The sequence below is a fragment of the Oncorhynchus mykiss genome, chromosome 23 (genome assembly GCF_057628025.1).
Source record: "Oncorhynchus mykiss isolate SJ-2025 chromosome 23, ASM5762802v1, whole genome shotgun sequence".
Taxonomy (NCBI): domain Eukaryota; kingdom Metazoa; phylum Chordata; class Actinopteri; order Salmoniformes; family Salmonidae; genus Oncorhynchus; species Oncorhynchus mykiss.
In genome coordinates this window covers 845,644-867,979 of record NC_143044.1, presented here as the reverse complement: position 1 = coordinate 867,979, position 22,336 = coordinate 845,644, and the positions used below count along the sequence as shown (strand labels likewise).

Below are 22,336 nucleotides of genomic sequence, written 5' to 3'. Positions count from 1 at the left end.
CGCAAATAAGACCTTCAGGAAGTGCCCCGAATATGATGCTTTCGAATGCCAACGTCGCATAACCCTCAGCGCCCGGAACATCAACTGGAGGAGCTCCTGACACTTTCAGGCAACATGAGTTGCAGAAAAGGTCGGACGCCTTGGAGAAAGCCAATGTTTTCCATAGGTAGGCCATTGTGTTGTTTAACATAATCATGGATTTATTATTTGTATTCTTATTGTTGATGACAGCATGCTCAATGCCAATAACATGGTTGCTAATCTGCTTCTATCTCTTTTTTTATGTTCAGAATGGAACTGCCACGATGCTGTCCTGCAAGACTTGTCGAAGACCGACAACAGGGGTAGAGGGATGGCATCGACTTTTTTCTGCGAATCTTGGCGCTACCCATCCCACCATTTGGAAGATCATCGAGGCATTGCAATGATAGCAGCAAAGTAGTGAAATGAGAATGGAGCAGCAACTTCTGGGGTACCACTGCCATGGCAAAGACCCCATTACCACAAGAAACAGAAGGATCTGAAGTCACTGGCATGTAAATACTCCAACATCCATCTATTCAAGTCAACTAAATGTGCAAAATGTGTTAATTTGACAAATAATGTTAAGTTAAGTTGACTTCAACTCAATAAAAGCTGCAAACATAAAAAATCAAGTTCAGTTAGCAAAGAACAATTTGCTCAGTCAACTTTCAAATCAGAACTAATAAGTCAAATAAACTAAAACAAGATCCCAGTTGTGTTGACAAAAAAAATCAGCTATAAATGATGTGTTCCCTCAACTTCCAAATTAGATCCAATAAGTCAAATGAACTAAATGAATACAACAGTTGTCTTGACTTTAAATGTCAAGTCAGGATAACTACAAATCTGTACATTAACTTAACTTACAAAATTAAGTTAAATCGGCTAAGACCTATATGTTCATTTAACTTTTAAGTCAGAACCAAGATATCAAATCAGTGCAACTGCCTCCGGTGCACATGTACTATTGTGAGTTTGAGTCTGGGTTTGAACTTCTTAATTATTGGCCTAATAGTGTACCTATTGTTTAATAGTGGAAACCATTATTTTATTTTTGAATTTGTGAGTGTTTTTCCCTTTCCACATTGTGATAGATGAAAAATGCATATTCTATGCGTGTTAGCTTATTTTTATATCCCAGTTAAAGGGAGCCATGTAAGGCCACAATACAGCTCATTTTTCCATAAGTAAGAATCCAAATATACCAACAATTGTCACAATTGTAATTTTGTTGATTTGTTTGTTTTAAATGGAATTTGATTGGTGCAACTTTTCTGCAGTGACTTCCCCCATATTCCTTGCAGCCAATAAATTCAGGTTTTGTCTGTGAGGGCAAAGGTCACGTGCAATATCTCATGTTCTCATTTCTGACACCAGTGGAGCAAATGTTAATGAATATGGGGCCACATAGCAGAGCAAGGGGAACAACTACTTTAGGTCTCAGAGCGAGTGACATCACCTGATTGAAGCTTTTAACTCGGTTACACATGCACATGTATTAGTGATCCTAATATTGGGCCTAAGCTTTCATGGCTAACCATCTAACAATTCGTGTTTGGTGAGGCCAATGTAGTGAAAGTAATATGTGTAACGTTACAATTGGTTATAAAAGAGATTAACTACAAAAAACACTCGGAATGCATCAGATCACCTATCCCGATGTTTGTGGAGAGTTTGCTCCTTGTTTGCACATTGATAGGGGACATAAATCAAACTTAATTTGGTTTAGCACTTACAAGCACTCCTTGTAATTCTAGTAATCAATTAATTATTAAACAAAAGTGTACAATGTTTAGAATCAAACATATTTTTGATTTACCTAAGCCTTGTTGTACTAGCACAATTTATTTTAGAACACAAGTGTTAATTTATAGGCGGTGGCATCATTTCAGGAAGTGGCTTGATCAAGACTGTGCTTCTGAAACTCTACTTCATTCAACAGCTTTCCAAGCTGGAGTGAGTAGCTTGGCAAAATGTGAGTATCTCCTTAAAAAAAATACAACCACTAGCATATTATTTACCTACTTTTCAGCACAAGAATAGCAAGGACATTAGCCACTATGTTACATGCTAGCTGGTTAGCACCGCACACACTCCATGTTAAAATGGTCATTTGGTTAAATTAAGCAAGAACAAACATATTTGGCTACGTTTAGCAAATATTATTTTACTATATCAATTTGAATGGGATTACTTGTGCAATTCTGCTATGTGTACTGTATAATTGTAGCTAAGCTTGCTGTTATCATGCTTTTCAATAGTACCGCTCTAGCTAGCAGCACACATGGCTCCAAATTGCAGACATGCTGACTAACTTTGTTTGATAACCTGTATAACAGTAGCTAGCAACAAAAGGCAACTGTAGCTATGCTTGTATCAGTTTATTTTACTATTTGTGGTTGTATTCAGTGACTTGCTAGCCAAACATCAGATATAGGCATGTTTAGCTAAGTAAATTCTCCAGGGTATGTTGTGGCATTTAGCTAGGATGCTGTTAGCTAGCATCGCACTATCTAGCATGGTGTTAGCTAGCATAGTGTTAGTTAGGACGGTTAAGACACGTGGCCGAATTTGCACATGTGCTGGTTAGTTAAAGTGCGTTTATTAAGATAGCACATGGTCAGAATTGCACATGTGCTGATAAGAGTTGCTTGTTGGCTAGCTTGGAAATAGTTTGATAACCTGCATAATAGTACAAAGGAAAGATGTTTGCTAGCCATGCTTCTAGTTAGTATTGGGTTTTAAACCCTCCATTTTTTTCCAAAAATATATTATTTAAAACCTAAGAATATTCCAGTGATTTAAATTAATTAGCCTAATCTTGCAAGTATTAATGTTGGCATATTTTGTTAGTTTGGGTGTATTGAGATGTTATGTTAAACCATGTTATAATAATGAATTTGGTAGTTAATAGATTTACCTAGACAGCACTTATATCTTGAATTTTTAACCAATTTCAGAATTTGCTAATTAACATGAACTAAAGTGAATATATATATATATATATATATATATATATATATATATATATATATATATATTTATATTTATATATATATATATATATATATATATTTATATTTATTTAAGGGTTTATGTAAACATTCTTTTTTTAGATGATTGGAAATCCAAAAGCATTATTCTTCAATGGATGAAGTGGAACTGTAAGTACTGCAGATTTGACACATCAAATCAACGCATCCTTATTAGACATTACAAATTGAAGCATGGACATGATGCAAGATACATTGATGGATACATTGCCATGTATCCATCAAGACTGTCAGTGCACCTTTAAAACAGAAATGGCACTCAAGAAGCATTTGACTCAACACTGAAGAAACAGTTACTGCTTGTATAAAATGTGACCTCTGTAATTTTTCTGAGCCCTGTAATGTTAAGCAGTACTTTTCTCATTTGAGAAGTCATTTCAACAATAAGGATTATATGCAAGAAGAGATTCAGAAAATAAGTCCTGACTGAGTAACTGTTGCTGCATCAATGATGACTACTTTCTCATTAACTTTAAGAAGAAAGGAGATTGTGGAAGATGAGCCCCTTGTGATTGACATCAAATCTAGATGGCCAGCGCTGTTCACAGACAGAAAAGTAAGTGCTTATGTAAAATCTGCGAAAGGTCCAATAAGATTTTCTGTGGTTGTTGAAATGAACCCTTTCACACGTACCATCACACGGGTGTGATCGTTCTACAGTGGTCCCTGAAGCATACGATCACACCTGTGTGATTAGAACACTCATTTAGAATGCTCGTTTAGAACTGCAGTTTCAAATGACGCAACAATCAGCGTTTGAGCTGGCCACACTTTTTTCAGAAACTATTTACACAAACACAGTCCTTACAAAGTTATGTCCAGAATGTCAGCAGTTTATTTTTGTATGTAATGTTCAGATATTCACAGAAGTGTGTGTGTATATATAGCATAACACAATCATCCTAACTGGAAAAATGTAGGCTATATTTGTCCTAGCGCTGAGGAAAGATTGACCCAACACAAGCGGTCATATTTTCTACCCCCAAACTTGTAGCCATTGAGAACCCTGAATCTGAATTTCCCTTGTCCACTGACGAAGTACCAGGTCCCTTTGAAGATGCTGGTGGTGATGGAGGCAGACCGACAGTGGATGAAGTACAGGAGTTCTGTGGTAGCTGGAAGGCCACCAGTCATTTCACCCCTCCTGGCCCTGCTGTTTGCTTTGACAAGTCCCAGTCTGGAGTGCAACGCCCCTTGCCATTTTCAACTGAGGCAGTGCTTCAAGTTGTTTCTGACAGAGGAGCTGGTGGGAAACATAGTAGAGGAGACCAATCACTATGTCTTGGAGCTACAGGAGAAGAGAGAGCCAGGAGTGAGGGGGAAACTCGCTAAATGGGTGACAACCACAATTAGTGAAATGTATACCTTCTTGGTGACAGTCCTTCTCATGGGAATAGTAAAGAAGAACTCCCTAAGAGAATACTGGAGCACAGATCCTATGTTTGCAACTCCCTTCTTTTCCCAAGACCGCTTCCTAGTTCTGCTGCGATGCCTGCATTTCGTCGACAATGCTACTGCCATCCTAAGTGACCCGTTATACAAAATAAGAAATGTTCTTATCAGCATTTGGTCGGGTCTTTGTGCCATACAAGGACCTATGCATTTATGAGTCCCTGATGTTATGGAAAGGTAGGCTGGCGTTCCGTCAATATATTCCCTCCAAAAGGCACAGGTTTGGGGTCAAGTTCTTTGTCATGTGCGACGTGAAGACAGGATTTGTCCAGGATATTATAGTTTACACAGGGTCCACCACTGACATCAAACATTATGAGGGGCTTGGGGTGTCAGGGTCTGTGGTGATGGCTCCTCATCTCGGCAAGGGACACACTTTGTACGTGGACAATTGGTACAGCAGTCCCACACTCTTCCAGCATCTGCTCTCCAACAGCACAGGGCCTGTGGCACAGTCAGGTCGAACAGGAAGGGGATGCAGAGAGGGGAGGTGGAGTTCCAGGAGAACAGTCAACAGCTGGCAGTAAAGTGGCATGACAAACGAGACGTCCATGTCCTGCATAAGACGGACATGATAAACAGCTTTGTGGAATGCACTCGGGAAACGACTAAGAAGATCTTTTTCCATCTGATCGACACTGCTGTCCTCAACGGCAGCATAGTTCACCGCCAACTAACAGGTGAGATGATTACTGAACAAGGTATTTTTGTAATTGGATGTACAGTTCACATACAAAAATCCATTATGCAATTATAGTGACAATATCTCACCCACCTACCCAGTGCCTCATCATCCTCTTAAGTTTCCTCATCCTCCCCACTCCCTCATAGGTCAAGTAATTAGCTACCAAAAATACAGAGAGAACCTCATGAGAGAGCTGCTAGAGGAGCACCACACCCCTCGGCGCCCATCCACTGGGGGCCGTCCTGCTGCAGACAATCCCCTACGCCTCACTGCACAGCATTTTCCCTGCAAAGTCCCTCAAACTGCTTCTCAAGGTAGTCGCACACGGAGGCATTGCAAAGTCTGCCTGTCTGGCGCCAGGAGAAGTAAGCAGAGGAAGATGACAAAATACATGTTTAGCTTGTGATACACCTCTATGTATTTCACCATGCTCTGAGGAATATCACATGCTCAAGCATTATTGAGCACATCTGCAGCAATAAGTGACTGACTGACCTGACAGGTGACTTGACAGGTGACCTGCTATGATACTATGCCTTTAGAGATGGGGGTGGAAATGCAGTGGTTGTTCAGTCACTGCATGGATATTAAATATGGGTTATGCATATTCAGTTTTTTGTCCTCTAGTAAAACAAGTTGTTGAACCAACTACCAATACTGCAATAAAATAGATGACTATTACATATTGGCATATGTTTTCTTGCTGTGTTTTCATCCAGTAAAACTGTTAAGGAGTGTACGTTAGCATACAAAAGCTGTCCTCATTCTTCAGCTCCAAAGATGTCCAGCTCCAGTTATGCTATTGGCAAATAATGTTTGTGATTTCTGAAAGTACAGAATAAAGAGGAATTACTAATTAGAAAACAATATAGCAAAACAATACTACAAAGTAACATAATAAACACTGCTATAAAAAATAGTTTATTGCATTGACAAATTAACAGTAAGAAACTAACTTTTGAGCTCCACAAGGGGGCAGGGCAGAACAGAGCTATGCTGAATAGACCAAATAAACCATGGTCATATATTTTTATTTTATTTAACTAGGCAAGTAATTTAAGAACAAATTATTTACAATGATGGCCTACACCGGCCAAACTCAGACAACGCTGGGCCAATTGTGCGCTGCACTATGGGACTCCCAATCACAGCCAGTTGTGATACAGCCTGGATTTGAACCAGGGTGTCTGTAGTGACGCCTCTAGCACTGAGATGCAGTGTCGACTGCTGCGCCACTTGGGAGTCATAAAGCCAGGGTAGTTTCAAAATACAACACAAGCTAATAGTTCTGACGCAACTAGCATTGTTTTACAGAGCTAATAGAATAATGTAGCTACGTAAGCATGATTGACTATCACACCATAAAGGTAATACAATGAGTAACGTTACCTCACGTGTCCACGGTGATAAAGAATATACACAAATATATTATGCTCCATACATACAGTACGCTACAATAGAAATGGAAAATGTGAACACGTGAGCAGATCCTGTTCTGACGGGAGATGAGCAAATGTCTGCACAAACAATTGGGAAGTGCTTGGGGAATTTTGTCCGTGTCAGAAATATCCCAAAAATGTAATTGTCCGCGAAAGTAAAAATGACTATTTTTATGTGAATGAATGAGGCGGAACACACCGAAATTCAAGCTGTTTTTAGAAAATAAAAACTTGTTAGAAATCATTTGAAATTGAAGTTTGAACAACCTATTAATATAAACAGGCTGCGTGCTTTAGTTTGAGGGCAGCGCGGATAAAATGTACTGTTATGTATCAATCACATTCTGGAATGGAGAGAACATTCTAACATCACGTGCATAAAAAAAACTCACGCTGGGGTGACCGTTGGAGATATTTGGAACTCACGCATGAAAGGGTTAATAATATACACAGTTTCTCATATCTCAAGAGCTTTTCTCCCTTCAGACCTTTGTGCATTTTTAGATGAAGGTGATTAGAGGACACAAGGAACTACATAAGTTATGTAATATGCTTTTCAAAAATGTATTCCTTTTATCTGTAGTGCTCTTAGGCTGGGTGTAAAAATCCTAACTCTGACAGTTTTATAGGTCGCACAAATGCAGGGCTCTATACAGTGTAAGTGTTTCACTCACATTTTCTGAAGTCAGTTATGGATATAAACCATTGTTTTCAAAGTATTTCTGTCATTTAGCTTCATAGCTTGACTCTGAATCCCTTAACTATATTTAACAATGAGCGCAGAGGCAGTCACAGCCTGTCATAGATACATTTTAAATATCACAACTAAGACTTAGCTAGTTTTCGTGTTTCCTAGCTATGTATATTTTAATCACATGCTTAAACTGCAAAATCAAGATATATATTTCCAGGGCCTTAGTGCCCTGGCTGATTGTTTTGTTGCACTGGCAGATCAGGCACCCCCTTAAGGCATTGTCCCTAAAATTCCTTCCCTGGTATGTTATGCTCTTCAAACAGGTTGCCCTGGAGTTCATGGGACTGACTGGTGTCTGTGGACCTCAAGAAGACATTTTATGAAGGCCTGGACAGTCTTGACAAAGACGTAGGTTTGATTATGTTGACATTAAAGTATTCTGTACAGTTGTTACTTAGGTTTTGGTGTATTGATAATTGCTACTTTTTTAAGCACATGTCAATATTGGGGATGAGACCTTATCATTGACAACCACATTAACAATGTTGTAAAACAGTCAATTGTGCTTTTGTTGTTAGAGTTCCAATCAAAGGAAGAGAAACGCTGTGCTCCGAGGCTTGCCATACTTCCTGCGAGAAGACCCTACCAATTTTTTGAAGACTTGAGGTATACAACCCTACAAGATAACCTTATGCTTTCTCCCAGGAGTGAAATTTCCTATGAATCGCGATGCACTGTAATGTTCAATGGAGTCAAGTTGAATGTCTGTCACCATCTGAAGTGATTATAACACACAGGCCAAATCAAATGTGAACCAAATCTAATTGTATTGGTCACATACACATGGTTAGCAGATGTTAATTTGAGTGTAGCGAAATGCTTGTGCTTCTAGTTCCGACCGTGCAGTAATATCTAACAATTTCACAACAACTACACAAGTGTAAAGGAATGATTAAGAATATGTACATATAAATATATGGATGAGAGATGGCTGAACGGCATAGGCAAGATGCAGTAGATGGTATAAAGTATGGTATATACATATGAGATGAGTAATGTATAAAGTGGCATTGTTTAAGTGACTAGTGATACATTTATTACATCCAAATGTTAATTATAAAAGTGGCTAGAGATTGAGTCTATGTTGGCAGAAGCCACTCAATGTTAGTGATGGCTGTTTAACAGTCTGATGGCCTTGAGATAGAAGCTGTTTTTCAGTCTCTCAGTCCTAGCTTTGATGCACCTCTACTGACCTCGCCTTCTGGATGATAGCGGGGTGAACAGGCAGTGGCTCAGGTGGTTGTTGTCCTTGATCTTTTTGGCCTTCCTGTGACATCGGGGGGTGTAGGTGTCCTGGAGGGCAGGTAGTTTGCACCCGGTGATGCGTTGTGCAGACCTCACTACCCTCTAGAGAGCCTTACGGTTGTGGGCGGCGCAGTTGCCGTACCAGTTGGTGATACAGCCCGAAAGGATGCTCTCGATTTTGTGCATCTGTAAAAGTGTGAGTGTTCTTGGTGACGTGCCAAATTTCTTCAGCCTCCTGAGGCTGTTGCGCCTTCTTCACCACACTATCTGTGTGGGTGGAGCATTTCAGTTTGTACGTGATGTGTACACCGAGGAACTTAAGGAATTGCAATCAGTTTTGATTCAACATTGTTCGTCAGTGGGCTCGCGCAGTTCCGTCTTCAATATAGACTTTGCATTTTAGGCTGTGCTTTTGTGTAACAATAATCTACAATAATCAATTCATATCTAGAAATATAGTTATAGCTTTTGTATGCTGGTCTTTTAAAAAGAAAGTAGATGGTGGAATTCTAATTTATTTTTATTTTTTATTTTACCCCTTTTTCGTGGTATCCAATAGTTGTAGTAGTTGTCCAATAGTTGTAGTCTTGTCTAATTGCTACAACTCCCGTACGGGCTCGGGAGAGACAAAGGTTGAATGTCATGCGTCCTACGATACACAACCCAACCAGCCGTACTGCTTCTTAACACAGCGCGCATCCAACCCGGAAGCCAGCCGCACCAAGGTGTCGGAGGCTACACCTTGCACCCGGCAACCTTGGCTAGCGCGCACTGCGCCCGGCCCGCAGGAGTCGCTGGTGCGCGATGAGACAAGGAGATCCCTACCAATCCCTCCCTGACCCGGACGACGCTAGGCCAATTGTGCGTCGCCCCACGGACCTCCCGGTCGCGGCCAGTTACGACAGAGCCTGGGCGCGAACCCAGGGACTCTGATGGTACAGCTGGCGCTGCAGTACAGCGCCCTTAACCACTGCGCCACCCGGGAGGCCCAGTGCACCTCTTTAATACATTGCTCAAAAATAAAATAAAGGGAACACTTAAACAACACAATGTAGCGTCAAGTCAATCACACTTCTGTGAAATCAAACTGTCCACTTAGGAAGCAACACTGATTGACAATAAATTTCACATGCTGTTGTGCAAATGGAATAGACAACAGGTGGAAATTATAGGCAATTAGCAAGACAATAAAGGAGTGGTTCTGCAGGTGGTGACCACAGACCCCTTCTCAGTTCCTATGCTTCCTGGCTGATGTTTTGGTCACTTTTGAATGCTGGCGGTGCTTTCACTCTAGTGGTAGCATGAGACGGAGTCTACAACCCACAAGGTAGTGCAGCTCATCCAGGATGGCACATCAATGCGAGCTGTGGCAAGAAGGTTTGCTGTGTCTGTCAGCGTAGTGTCCAGAGCATGGAGGCGCTACCAGGAGACAGGCCAGTACATCAGGAGACGTGGAGGACAACAACCCAGCAGCAGGACCGCTACCTCCGCCTTTGTGCAAGGAGGAGCACTGCCAGAGCCCTGCAAAATGACCTCCAGCAGGCCACAAATGTGCATGTGTCTGCTCAAACGGTCAAACTCTCCATGAGGGTGGTATGAGGGCCTGACGTCCACAGGTGGGGGTTGTGCTTACAGCCCAACACCGTGCAGGACATTTGGCATTTGCCAGAGAACACCAAGATTGGCAAATTCGCCACTGGCGCCCTGTGCTCTTCACAGATGAAAGCAGGTTCACACTGAGCACATGTGACAGTCTGGAGACGCTGTGGAGAACGTTCTGCTGCCTGCAACATCCTCCAGCATGACCGGTTTGGCGGTGGGTCAGTCATTTTGTGGGTTGGCATTTCTTTGGGGGGCCGCACAGCCCTCCATGTGCTCGCCAGAGGTAGCCTGACTGCCATTAGGTACCGAGATGAGATCCTCAGACCCCTTGTGAGACCATATGCTGGTGCGGTTGGCCCTGGGTTCCTCCTAATGCAAGACAATGCCACCTCATGTGGCTGGAGTGTGTCAGCAGTTCCTGCAAGAGGAAGGCATTGATGCTATGGACTGGCCCGCCCGTTCCCCAGACATGAATCCAATTGAGCACATCTGGGACATCGTGTCTCGCTCTATCCACCAACACCACGTTGCACCACAAACTGTCCAGGAGTTGGCGGATGCTTTAGTCCAGGTCTGGGAGGAGATCCCTCAGGAGACCATCCGCCACCTCATCAGGAGCATGCCCAGGTGTTGTAGGGAGGTCATACAGGCACGTGGAGGCCACACGCACACTACTGAGCCTAATTTTGACTTGTTTTAAGGGCATTACATCAAAGTTGGATCAGCCTGTAGTGTGGTTTTCCACTTTCATTTTGAGTGTGACTCCAAATCCAGACCTCCATGGGTTGATAAATTTGATTTCCATTGATAATTTGTGATTTTATTGTCAGCACATTCAACTATGTAAAGAAAAAAGTTAAGAATATTTCATTAATTCAGATCTAGGATGTGTTATTTTAGTGTTCCCTTTTATTTTTTTGAGCAGTGTATAATGAATGTTGTAGAAAGGGCTGATTGCCAAAACAGCACAGAATGATAGATGAGGATTTACATTGTTTCCCCCCTCATTTTCAGTGTTGGATGACCATGGGCCTTTGTGGCGTTATAGCGGACAATCAATTGTTTTTTGCAAATAGGAAAAGTACAGACCATGTTATACCTCAACTAAGAACGCATTCTATCTAGACCTGGGAGCAATCATGGTTGACTGATATGCTTAAGGACCATGCTTGTTTCCTGACGCAACGCTCTTGCTCACTAGGCTACCTGCCACCCCACTTGCCTGCATCAATATGCAACAGTACATTTGCAGACAGTGTCACAGAAAAATTGTTTTTGAGGATGTTTTGTAGGGCAATGCCTCTAATCTTTGCCTATTTTTGTTCTGTTTTTCAGAAGACAACTGATTCAGAGGAAGGCACCCGCGGAGTGAAAGTTGTTGTGGATGGAGCTGAAGCAGGTGACCCAATGCCAGCTTACAATGTGGATATTGCCCTTGTGATGGAAGAGCAGGTGATCATCGTACATGAGCTTCACAATGTCCCAAATGCCTTTGCCACTTTGATTGGACTTCTTTAATGTCTGAATATGGATTACTCAAAAATGTTTGAGGTCTACTTTTGAGGTAGTTCAGAAAATATTCTTGAAGATTGGTGCAGAAAACTACAGCAAAGGTCCATAGGCTGAACCGTCTTCTTCGTTAAGACAACTAATTTGTGTGTTTTTGTTTTACTCGCAGTAGTTGAGTTCATTCCTCGGACAATGATGCTGTTATTTGCCTAAATCTTAGAAATCTCAGTTTTGGGAAGACTTAAGTTACCCTATTTTTATGTGTGACCTTCAGTCTACAAACTGAAGGTCAAAAAGTGCATTCTGAAAATGTTTACAGCATGTTAGAATTTTTCACACTCAACACCAACTTGTCATATAAACTGTTCTGAAGGTTGTCATTTCTCAGTGTTTTAATTTTTATTTACCGTGCCATAACCATGTTTCAATGGTTCCATTTACAAGTGTATGGGTTTCTTGGACAGTGGAAAAAAAAAGTTTGACAAAACATTTATCTTTATAAAAAAAAATCTTAGCTGATATTGGTTAAGACCAATTAGTGACAGCAGAATTTGGATTCCTATTTAAATGCACCCAAAGACATGCACCTAAAAACATGCATTGTTAGATTTTTTTTTCTCATGACAATCCAAATGCGTTCTAGGGAACAATACATTGTTGCAAATGTATTTGTTTGTTAATACATAGTGTAATACATGTTCTGAAATACACAATAGGATTATTTTGCACTTAACATGTCACATGCAGACAATTTTATGTCAACTTTAAATCGAGTTATCTTAACTGTTACTAGTTATGATAACTTTATTAAAAGTTGACATAACAAAATTGGAAAAAGTTTAAACTCAGAATAGTAAGTTATAATGGCAAATGGTTAACTATTTTATAAATTAAAGTAAATGGCTTTAGTTCAGATAACTAGCTTTAAGGTTGTTTCAACTTATTTCCAGTCATCTAGTTGCGTGGCCTTTTTCATGCTCAGAGCACATAACATGTCACGTTACCCTTGCTTAGACAATTCTGTTATGTAACCTTTAAATGTAGGTATGAAAACTGTATTACTAGTTACAATAACTTAATTGCAAGTTGACTTAACAAAATGTGAAATTAATTCAACTAATTCAAAACTAAAAATGGTCGGTTATACTGACATGATGATGTGAACTTAAATGTTTTTTATTTGTCAACAGTAATGTAGCTTTAGTTATTAGAACTCCACATTTGTTAACATAAAGGTTTAAGTTTTTTCAAATAATGTTAAATGAACAATTAACAAACGTCAAATTAACCGTCTATTATTAGTCAAAATAAATGTAATAAAAGCTAGGGTAAAGTGAAATGTGAAGTACTGTGAGCTTGAAAAAGGCAATGCAACCAGATCACTGGAAATAATAATAAGTTGAAACAACAAATCTTTTATAGCCTACTTGGTCCCTTCGTGACAATTTCAACCCTTTCAATGACTCCAACATCCTTAAGAAGCTAGAACACTAAACACATTCTGGACGATTTGTTCCTGAACTTGTTTTTGTGTAGCCTACTCTTGTATTTTTTGGGTTATTTAAATGAAATGTTTTAGGCGTAACTGAAGATTTCATACAACGCTGTGTACTACTCGCTTCACAGAACAGCGCAAACAGGCTCTAACCAGAATAGAAAGAGTGGGAGGCCCCAGTGCACAACTGAGCAAGAGGAAAAATACATTAGTGTGTCTTGTTTGAGAAACAGACACCTCCACAAGTCCTCAACTGGCAGCTTCATTAAATCGTTCCTGCAAAACACCAGTCTCAACGTCAACAGTGAAGAGGCGAATGTCAACGGTGGGTGTAGCTGGTGCATGGAAGTCAGGCACAGGAGAGCAGAGATGAGTGAACACAAAGTACTTTACTGAGGCAAATAGTAAGACCAGAACGCAACAGCGTCACCAAAACCAAATGCCCAAAACAAGTAAGGCAGCACAAAGTACCACAAGCAAAGTACAAAGTACCGGCTGCCACAAAACACAGGTACATACATAAAACCTTTTATTTTATTGGCCAGTCTGAGATATGGCTTTTTCTTTGCAACTCTGCCTTAGAAGGCCAGCATCCCAGGGGTTGCCTGTTCACTATTGATGTTGAGACTGGTGTCAAGAAGACTGCCAAGTGATGGAGAACATGCGCACTCAATCTCAGTTGAAATGGTCTCGTATCAAATCAAATCTTATTTGTCACATGCACCGAATACAACAGGTGTAGACCTTAAAATCAAATGCTTACTTACAGTGCCTTAACCAATAATGCAGTTTTAAGATTTTTTTAAAAATATTATAAATAATTAAGGAGCAGCAATAAAATAACAGTAGGGAGGCTATATAAAGGGGGTTCCGGTACAGAGTCAATGTGCCGGGGCAACAGTTAGTCGAGGTAATTGAGGTAATATGTACATGTAGGTAGAGGTAAAGTGACTATGCATGGATAATAAACAGAGTAGCAAGCTGCGGGGGTGGAGTGGGGACAATGCAAATAGTCCGGGTGGCCATTTGATGAACTGTTCAAGAGTTTTATGGCTTGAGGGTAGAAGCTGATAAGAAGCCTTTTTGGGAGGCAAGTTATTGGATAAGAAATGACCAATTAGGTATTTTCTTTATTTCTGCCCACATAATTCTATTTTAATCAGTTATCTGTATTACTTTATCACATTGTATAATGGAAGTGATCTTTATTTGCCCTGGCCAACGTTGTTGTATACTAACTTTAACCTTAGGTTGTTGGTTAGGGTTAGTGTAGGCTTTTTAGCGAGCTGTTTAAAAATATACTCGCTGTTGTTATCATTTATGTAAAAAGACGATCCATAATATCAATCATGTAAGCACATGGAAATACTTTTTAGCTATTTATTTATTTCAGATTCATAACTTAAATGGCAGGCTGTGTGTGATGGACTGTTAAATTCAATCTCCCACGATTCCGTAGTACCCGAACTGACCTTGTTGTCATTTGTAATAAATCAACTTAATTATGTTGAATTCTGCACCAACCTTAAGAAAAACAATTACTGCTACTCTACATATAATGTATAATAATATAAGAAACAATTGTATTCTGCATTTTAATTAGATCTGTAATAGTGTAGCTAGTTTATTTATTGGCCTGTGTGTGTCCAATAGAAAAATTACTGTAAGAATTAGTATTAGTTGCTCAGTGAAACATTGTTGACAGTATATTGAGATGATATTCACAGTGCACTCAGGAAAAAAAAAGTGCTTTGGGGCACCATTTGTGCCTGTAGGGGAACCCTCTTAAAAAAAAGGTTCTACATCGAACCATTTTAAATCAGATAAAACTCTTCCTTTCTGAGAATGTAGATTATTCATTGTCCCACAGCTCACTGTCTTTATTGATGATCAGGTAAAACACAGAATGACTGATGTAGCCTAAGTTTGTGCGCTGGGACAGCATCAGGGGACTAGACTGGGAAGGCTTAATGTCCAAGGCAACAGGGATGTGACCCGGCAATAGTGCAACCAATAACACTATATGACTTTGGCAAGACTGCCCTATAAAAGCAAAACCATTAACTATGAATTTGGTAAAACATATTTGATCTGTTGAAATGGTTTCCTGACACAAGAACAAGCCAGTTGATCAGAATATATCATGGATTATCAGAAGTTGCTGTCTGTCTAGACAGAAAAATAACGTGAAGTCAGATTTTGCAGTAAAAAAAAGGCATAGTTCCTGCATTTTGCCATTGTAGGGCAGAAGTGAGCCTAATAATAATATCTTACTATCAATATATAGCAACTATACAATAAAATATAGGTCTGTAACATTTTACAATCATGGAGGTACCCAGTAGGCTACCCCTCAAGTATGGTCATACATTACATTTTTTTTTTAAACTATTGCATCAGTTGAGTACTTTAGCATTACAAGCCAGTTGCTAAAAGTAATCCTAGGGTCATTGGAAGTACTATACAGATATCCAGTTTCTGTCTGGTTCTCTGTTCTGTCATGACCACTAGAGAGTCTGGAGTCAGGCCATAAACTAACTCCAATAATTGAATCTGCATTCTTAATCCGTTTATTGATCTTGTTCCTGATGTGGACAATTTAATATCCAAAGTAACCCTCTACTTCATTCTGGAATTATAATTCACATAATATGACATAATGGTATGAGTATGATATTAAACAATTAACCTAGGTTTGTATTCATATTGACAGATTATATAGATGCACATTGTCCTCAATTTCAGAAATACTGGGATCAACAAAAAAGTGTCCAAGCTGTACCCAAACCCTTGAGAGGGGCCCACAGCCTTACAAAGAATGAAAAAACTGGAGGCTTGAAAAAAATCAAACAAGGGGTTTCAGGACTGATGCTGAATTAGTCAGACTGGATAATGTTGCGGGGCAGTAGGTAGCCTAGTGGTTAGAGCATTTGACTAGTAACAAAAAGGTTGCAAGATCAAATCCCTGAGCTGACAAGGTAAAAAATCTGACATTCTGCATCTGAACAAGGCAGTTTACCTACTTTTCCTAGGCTGTCATTGAAAACAAGAAATTGATCTTAACTGACTTTCCTAGTTAAATGAATAAATGTAAAAATAATGCATACCTCCATCTGAGTGAAAATATCATAGTCACAAGCATATCTGTTGATATTTTGTTTGTTGAGGCAGTCTGGAAAAACCTTTTATGAGCAAAGAGACTTGAGTGACTTTCCTTGGAAATTGTACAGAAATATGACAATAATATTTAGTGGTTTCAGCTTCTTAGTCTAAAAGGCAGCAGGGTCCCCATCCTGCTTCTTGGGAAAAGGGAGGGGTGGATTTAAAGCCCAGGTCCTCACTACCCCTAGGAACCTGTCAGAGGAGGAGACGGGGGCTCACACTGCCCTTTTATTTGTGTTTGAGTTACACTACTTTTAAGTATACTTGATTGATATACACTGAGTGTACAAAACATTATGAACACCTGCTCTTTCCATGACATAGACTGATCAGGTGAATGCTATGATCCCTTATTGATGTATTTACAACGGTTCCGTAACTGCAGACCCCAGGGAGACGGGAAGCAAGTCCCCGGTGAGGATTTAATAATAAATAGGCATGAAACTGGACAAGAACAGCGTCTGGACAAGAGAAACAAAACATGAATGCAGAGACAGGAATGAAACTGAGGAAGTGACAGATATAGGAGAGGCAATCAATGACGTGATGAATTCCAGGTAAGTCCGATGAAGTGCATAACGATGGTGACAGGTGCGTGTAATAATGAGCAGCCTGGCAACCTCAGAAGGGGGAGCGGGAGCAGACGTGACTACCCCCCGCTCTAGGGGCGCCACCTGGTGGCCTACCTGGGCAAGTCTGACGAGGTGCGGGAGCCCGACAAGCTGGCCGAGGCGCGGGAGTCCAACGGGCCGGCTGAGGCATGGTGTGGGAGCCTGCCGAGACTTGTGAGCCAGCTGAGGCGGTTGAGGTGCGGGAGCCTGACAAGCCGGCCAAGGGAGGCCGAGGCGTGGGAACTCGACGGGCCAGCTGAGACATGGCGTGGGAGCCTGCTGAGCCAACCGAGGCTTGTGAGCCAGCTGAGGCATGGGAGACTGACGAGCTAGCTGAGGCATCCCCGGTTGCAGCGGCCGACGTCACCAACAAGAACAAAAAAACACTCACAAAAAAAACACTCCCTGATGCTTTCAATTGTGGTGTCTGCATTCTGTAACGGTTCCATAACCACAGACGCTGGGAGACAGGAAGCAAGTACTGGGTAAGGATTTAATAATTAATAGACATGAAACTAAACAACAGCATCTGGACAAAAGAAACAAAACAACATCAATGCAGACACGGGAAGGAAACTGAGGAAGTGACGTGATGGAGTCCAGGTTAGTCGATGAAGCGCTGGTGCTCGTAACGATGGTGACAGGTGTGCGTAATGATGAGCAGCCTGGTGACCTCGAGCACCAGAGGGTGAGCAAGAGTTACAGTATTTGTTATGGATCCCCATTAGTTCCTACCAAGGCAGCAGCTACTCTTCGTGGGGTCCAGCAAAAATTAAGGCAGTAATATACATTTTAATAAACATTTTTATAATTAAAATACATTTTACAACGGATTTCACAATACATTAAGTGTGTGCCCTCTGGCCACTATACTACAGCACAATCCAGGTGTACATATGCGTAGTGTGTATGCTGTGTGTTTGTATGTCCAAGACCAAATTAGTCTCTTCCCTCACCCCACCATTTGTGCATTCACGCACGCATGTTACATGTTATGTATGTCAGGAAAACATTCTAACATAATTTCTTGAATTCTTCTATTTGACCTATGCTGATGTGGTTTGTTCATTTTGTTGTTGGTTTCACTGCAGTGGCAGAAAATGGCAGAGCACCAACCCACCATCACTCAAAACCCACTGCTCTCCCTACACCTGTGAAGGAGCTCTCTCATTCTCTCTCTCTCTCTCTCTCTCTCTCTCTCCCTTTAACCCCCCCCCCCCCCCCCCACTTATCTCCATATAATAATTCCTCTTAATTTTCAAATGTATGGTTTGTGCTTTATGAAGACATTGTGAAGAATTATTAGGATCTAATATAATCTTATATTATTGTTTAATGACATTAACATAAACATCTACATGCAGTAGGACAGATCTACAATTTGTACAATGAATCAGGAAAGCAGCAGATACGGCAGAGGGCAGAGCCAGGAGGACACAATGGTGTATTATATTTTGTAGTTCATTTTTCTAACCCTAATCAGATTCTTATCACCAATATCATTCTAATATGCATGTAAATTCATATGTACCTCCTGTGGTATCCCAGGAGGTCTACCCCGGGGGATGGTAATAGAGGGTATGTACGTGAGGCGACGTTGGCTCCCTCTGCTGGGAATACGGGAGCTGGGCACCCCGACACGGACAGCTCTAAGTGGAGGTAATTCGAGGAAAGTGCCAAACAGCCGTGGAGGCCAAATAAAAGGAGCACGGTGGCACACCGCGAGAGAGAACGGGGAGAGCCTCTCAAAGCACTTCATGATGACAGAAGAGAGTGCTATGGGGCGATAGTCATTTAGTTCAGTTACCTTTGCTTTCTTGGGTACTGAACCAATCGTGGACATCTTGAAGCAATTGGGCACAGCAGACTGGGATGAGTAGAGATTGATTATGTCCGTAAACACTCCAGGCGGCTAGTCTGCACATGCTCTGAAAATGCAGCTAGGGATGCTGTCTGGGCCGGCAGCCTTAAGAGGGTTAACATGCTTAAACGTCTTACGTTGGCCACGGAGAACGAGAGCCCACAGTTCTTGGGAGCGGGCCGTGTAAGTGGAACTGTATTATCCTCAAAGCTGATGAAGGTGTTTAGCTTGTCCGGGAATAAGACATTGGTGTCAGCGACGTGATTGGTTTTCTCTTTGTGATCTGTGATTGTCTGTTGACCCTGCCACATACGTCTCGTGTCTGAGCCGTTGAATTGCGACTCCACTCTCTGTACTGACGTATTGCCTGTTTGATTGCCTTACGGTGGGAATATCTACACTGTTTGTATTCGATCATATTCCCAGTCAACTTCCAATGGTGAAATGCCATGGTTCGCCCTTTCAGTTTTGTGCGAATGCTGCCATCTATCCATGGTTTTAATAGTCACAGTGGGAACAAGATCCCCTATACACTTCCTGATGAACTCAGTCACTGTGTCTGTGTTTAAATCAATGTTATTCTCAGAGGCTACGTGGAACATATCCCAGTCCGCGTGATCAAAACAATCTTGAAGCATGGATTCCGATTGGTCAGACCAGCGTTGAATAGACCTTAGCACGGGTTCTTCCTGTTTGAGTTTCTGCCTATAGGAAGGGAGGAGCAAAATTGAGTTATGATCTGATTTTCTGAAGGGAGGACGAGTGAGGGCCTTGTAGGCATCCTGGAAGGGGGAGTAGCGGTGGTCGAGTGTTTGTATGTAAATGCTTGTAAATTGTGACGTATGTACAGCAGTCCCTAACGCTTATACAAACAGTGTTATATCAATATTGGAGCCTTGGGAACCTCGAAAATATACTATTTAAACATTCTACACCCTTTATATGTCCATTCCACTCCTGTACCCATTATGGCCATAATGGCCATAACCGCCCCTCTATTGCCATGGTCTTCGGCACAGCATATTCCTAACAAGAAAGACAATTAGGCAATGAATTCTCACCGCCTATCCAAATAGAACAGATGTGCCATGATTTGGCTTTCACCTTCAGAAAATACATACCTCTGTTACAGTGGTGACATTAGCATGTAAATCTTGGTGGTGAAAACTAAAACATATTTTTTTTTAGATGCATGCCAGCAAAGCCACTATACAACACAACACTAAACAATACATTCATTGCACTATAATGGTGACAAACAGTGCCTGCAAACTGTTCGGGCCTACATAAAGCTGTCCCAACAGCAGAGTCCCAACACCTTACCACTGCTACACCTGGATCAGTGGAGACGTGTCTGGAAGCAAAACATATAAATAAATATAAACCAATCATATGGTGATATGTAGTACCACTAACTTTGAATGGTGATTTGGAACCAAACTTTGTAGGCCTACAGTGTGATAGGAGCAGTGGTGACCCGTCATTCAGGGAAGGTGAGCCCCACTTGCATGTTATTTTGGCATTATTACGTGTCACATATTAGTTTGCAAACAATGTAAAATAAAGAATACAAATCATTGAGTTAATAAAGCCACATACAAACTTGGTCTCTTTTTTGATTTCTTGAGTAAGGCAGCTCCAAAATGGAGATGTTTCACCCTAGCTCAGTGCTTTCTGTGGTTCACAATATCCCTCGGCACCAGCCACAGAGACGGTAGCTTCCCATCTAGCTTCTGCAAACCGACCTGCTGCTTAGCCTCTCTGCACTGTCACTTTGACTTGTGAGCCCTCACTGGGGTCCCTTCCCCATCTATCTCACTCACTATCACTGTAAGAAAACTCATCCCACCACTGCCACCAAATGTCACAGACTTGGACTGTATTGAATGAAACCCAGGACCACGTGGTATCATGCGAAAAGTAAAGGGAGGTTTAAGCTTCTTACGTGGCCCTCAGGCTGAAAATAATAAACTAATTATGGTACTGATGGCAATACAGAAGTGCTCCTCACGGAGACACCCTCACACATATTTTCCCAGGCCCATAACCCAGGAGACTTCAAGGCCCACCCCATAGCACCCAAATAAATACACTTCCCCTCTGGCACGGGTGCAACTCAGGCACAAAATGAGAACAAAATGATAATACAACAAAATGACATAACATACTGTCATTCACACAACTACATAAGAATAACGGGGCGGCAGGGTAGCCTAGTGGTTAGAGTGTTGGACTAGTAACCGAAAGGTTGCAAGTTTGAATCCCCGAGCTGACAAATCTGTCGTTCTGCCCCTGAACAGGCAGTTAACCCACTGTTCCTAGGCCGTCATTGAAAAAAATAAGAATTTGTTCCTAACTGACTTGCCTAGTAATATAAAAAAAGAATGATCATGTATGCATATGCATGTAAGTTGATGAAATATGGATTATGATACTGGCCAGTATATCAAAGGATAAATACAAACACATCAATACTTCCACTCTCATACTTAACTCTCCAATCTAGGCAGTGATGGCAGGCACCCCTCTCTTCACAGATATTGGAGTAAACCTATTTTGGGTAACTTTGAGTAGGGGCAAATATATATAGGGGCAAATAAATATATATATATTTTTAATTGAACCTTTATTTAACTAGACAACTCAGTTAAGAACAAATTCTTATTTACAATTACGGCCTACCCCGGCCAAACCCTAATGACATTGGGCCAATTGTGTGCTGCCTTATAGGACTCCCAATCACGGCCGGTTGTGATACAGCCAAGAAACCAGGGTCTGTAGTGACACCTCTAGCACTGAGATGCAGTACCGTAGACCGCTGCGCCACTTTGGAGCCCAACAAGCTGTTTGAATAAGACATCTGATTAACACTTTGCATTTATAACGGTTGGTTTAACCTTATCTAATAAATAACCAAATAATTGATGGATCAATAAATAAAATAAAAGCATGTTTCTCATCCACCCAAAGACAGTACAGTTTCTAAACTCTGTAAGCCAGTCGGCATAGGAGTTGTGCGTTCATACACATCATTGTTTTTGTTTTTTTCTCTTTTCTTTTTTTTCTTCTATTTTCTTTATTTTTTATTTAGAAAAACCAGTATACATACAATAAGTATACAGATAGACAATGATAACATATGCTAGGGGGTGCAACAAATTATATATTATACAACGACCTTTAAAAGAAACACACATATTGTTTTCACAGCTTTCTTATTAGAAGAATGTTGAATGGTCTTAATGGTCTCGAATTCATAGAAATATAGAAAACACGGAAGAGTGTTTTTTTCTTAGTGAATTTACATTTTTGAATATGAAAGTTTTCTTTTAGTACAGTTAGATTTATGAGGTAAAATATGTTTTCTTTATCCTTATTATGGTTAAGGAAACCGAGCAGCACATTCTCCCATAAAAAAAACAAAAGTCATCAAGAATAATAACA

The 22,336-nt window shown here is 40.8% G+C and overlaps 1 long non-coding RNA gene across 1 annotated transcript; it reads left to right on the top strand.

Moving 5' to 3' along the window:
• The first annotated feature begins 1,896 nt into the window (after window positions 1–1,896).
• On the top strand, window positions 1,897–12,139 carry LOC110503047 (uncharacterized). Its single transcript, XR_002470420.3, has 6 exons — window positions 1,897–1,999; window positions 3,141–3,188; window positions 3,558–3,633; window positions 7,671–7,755; window positions 7,926–8,013; window positions 11,590–12,139. It is a non-coding gene; the product is annotated as an uncharacterized LOC110503047 (long non-coding RNA).
• The last annotated feature ends 10,197 nt before the right edge of the window (window positions 12,140–22,336 follow it).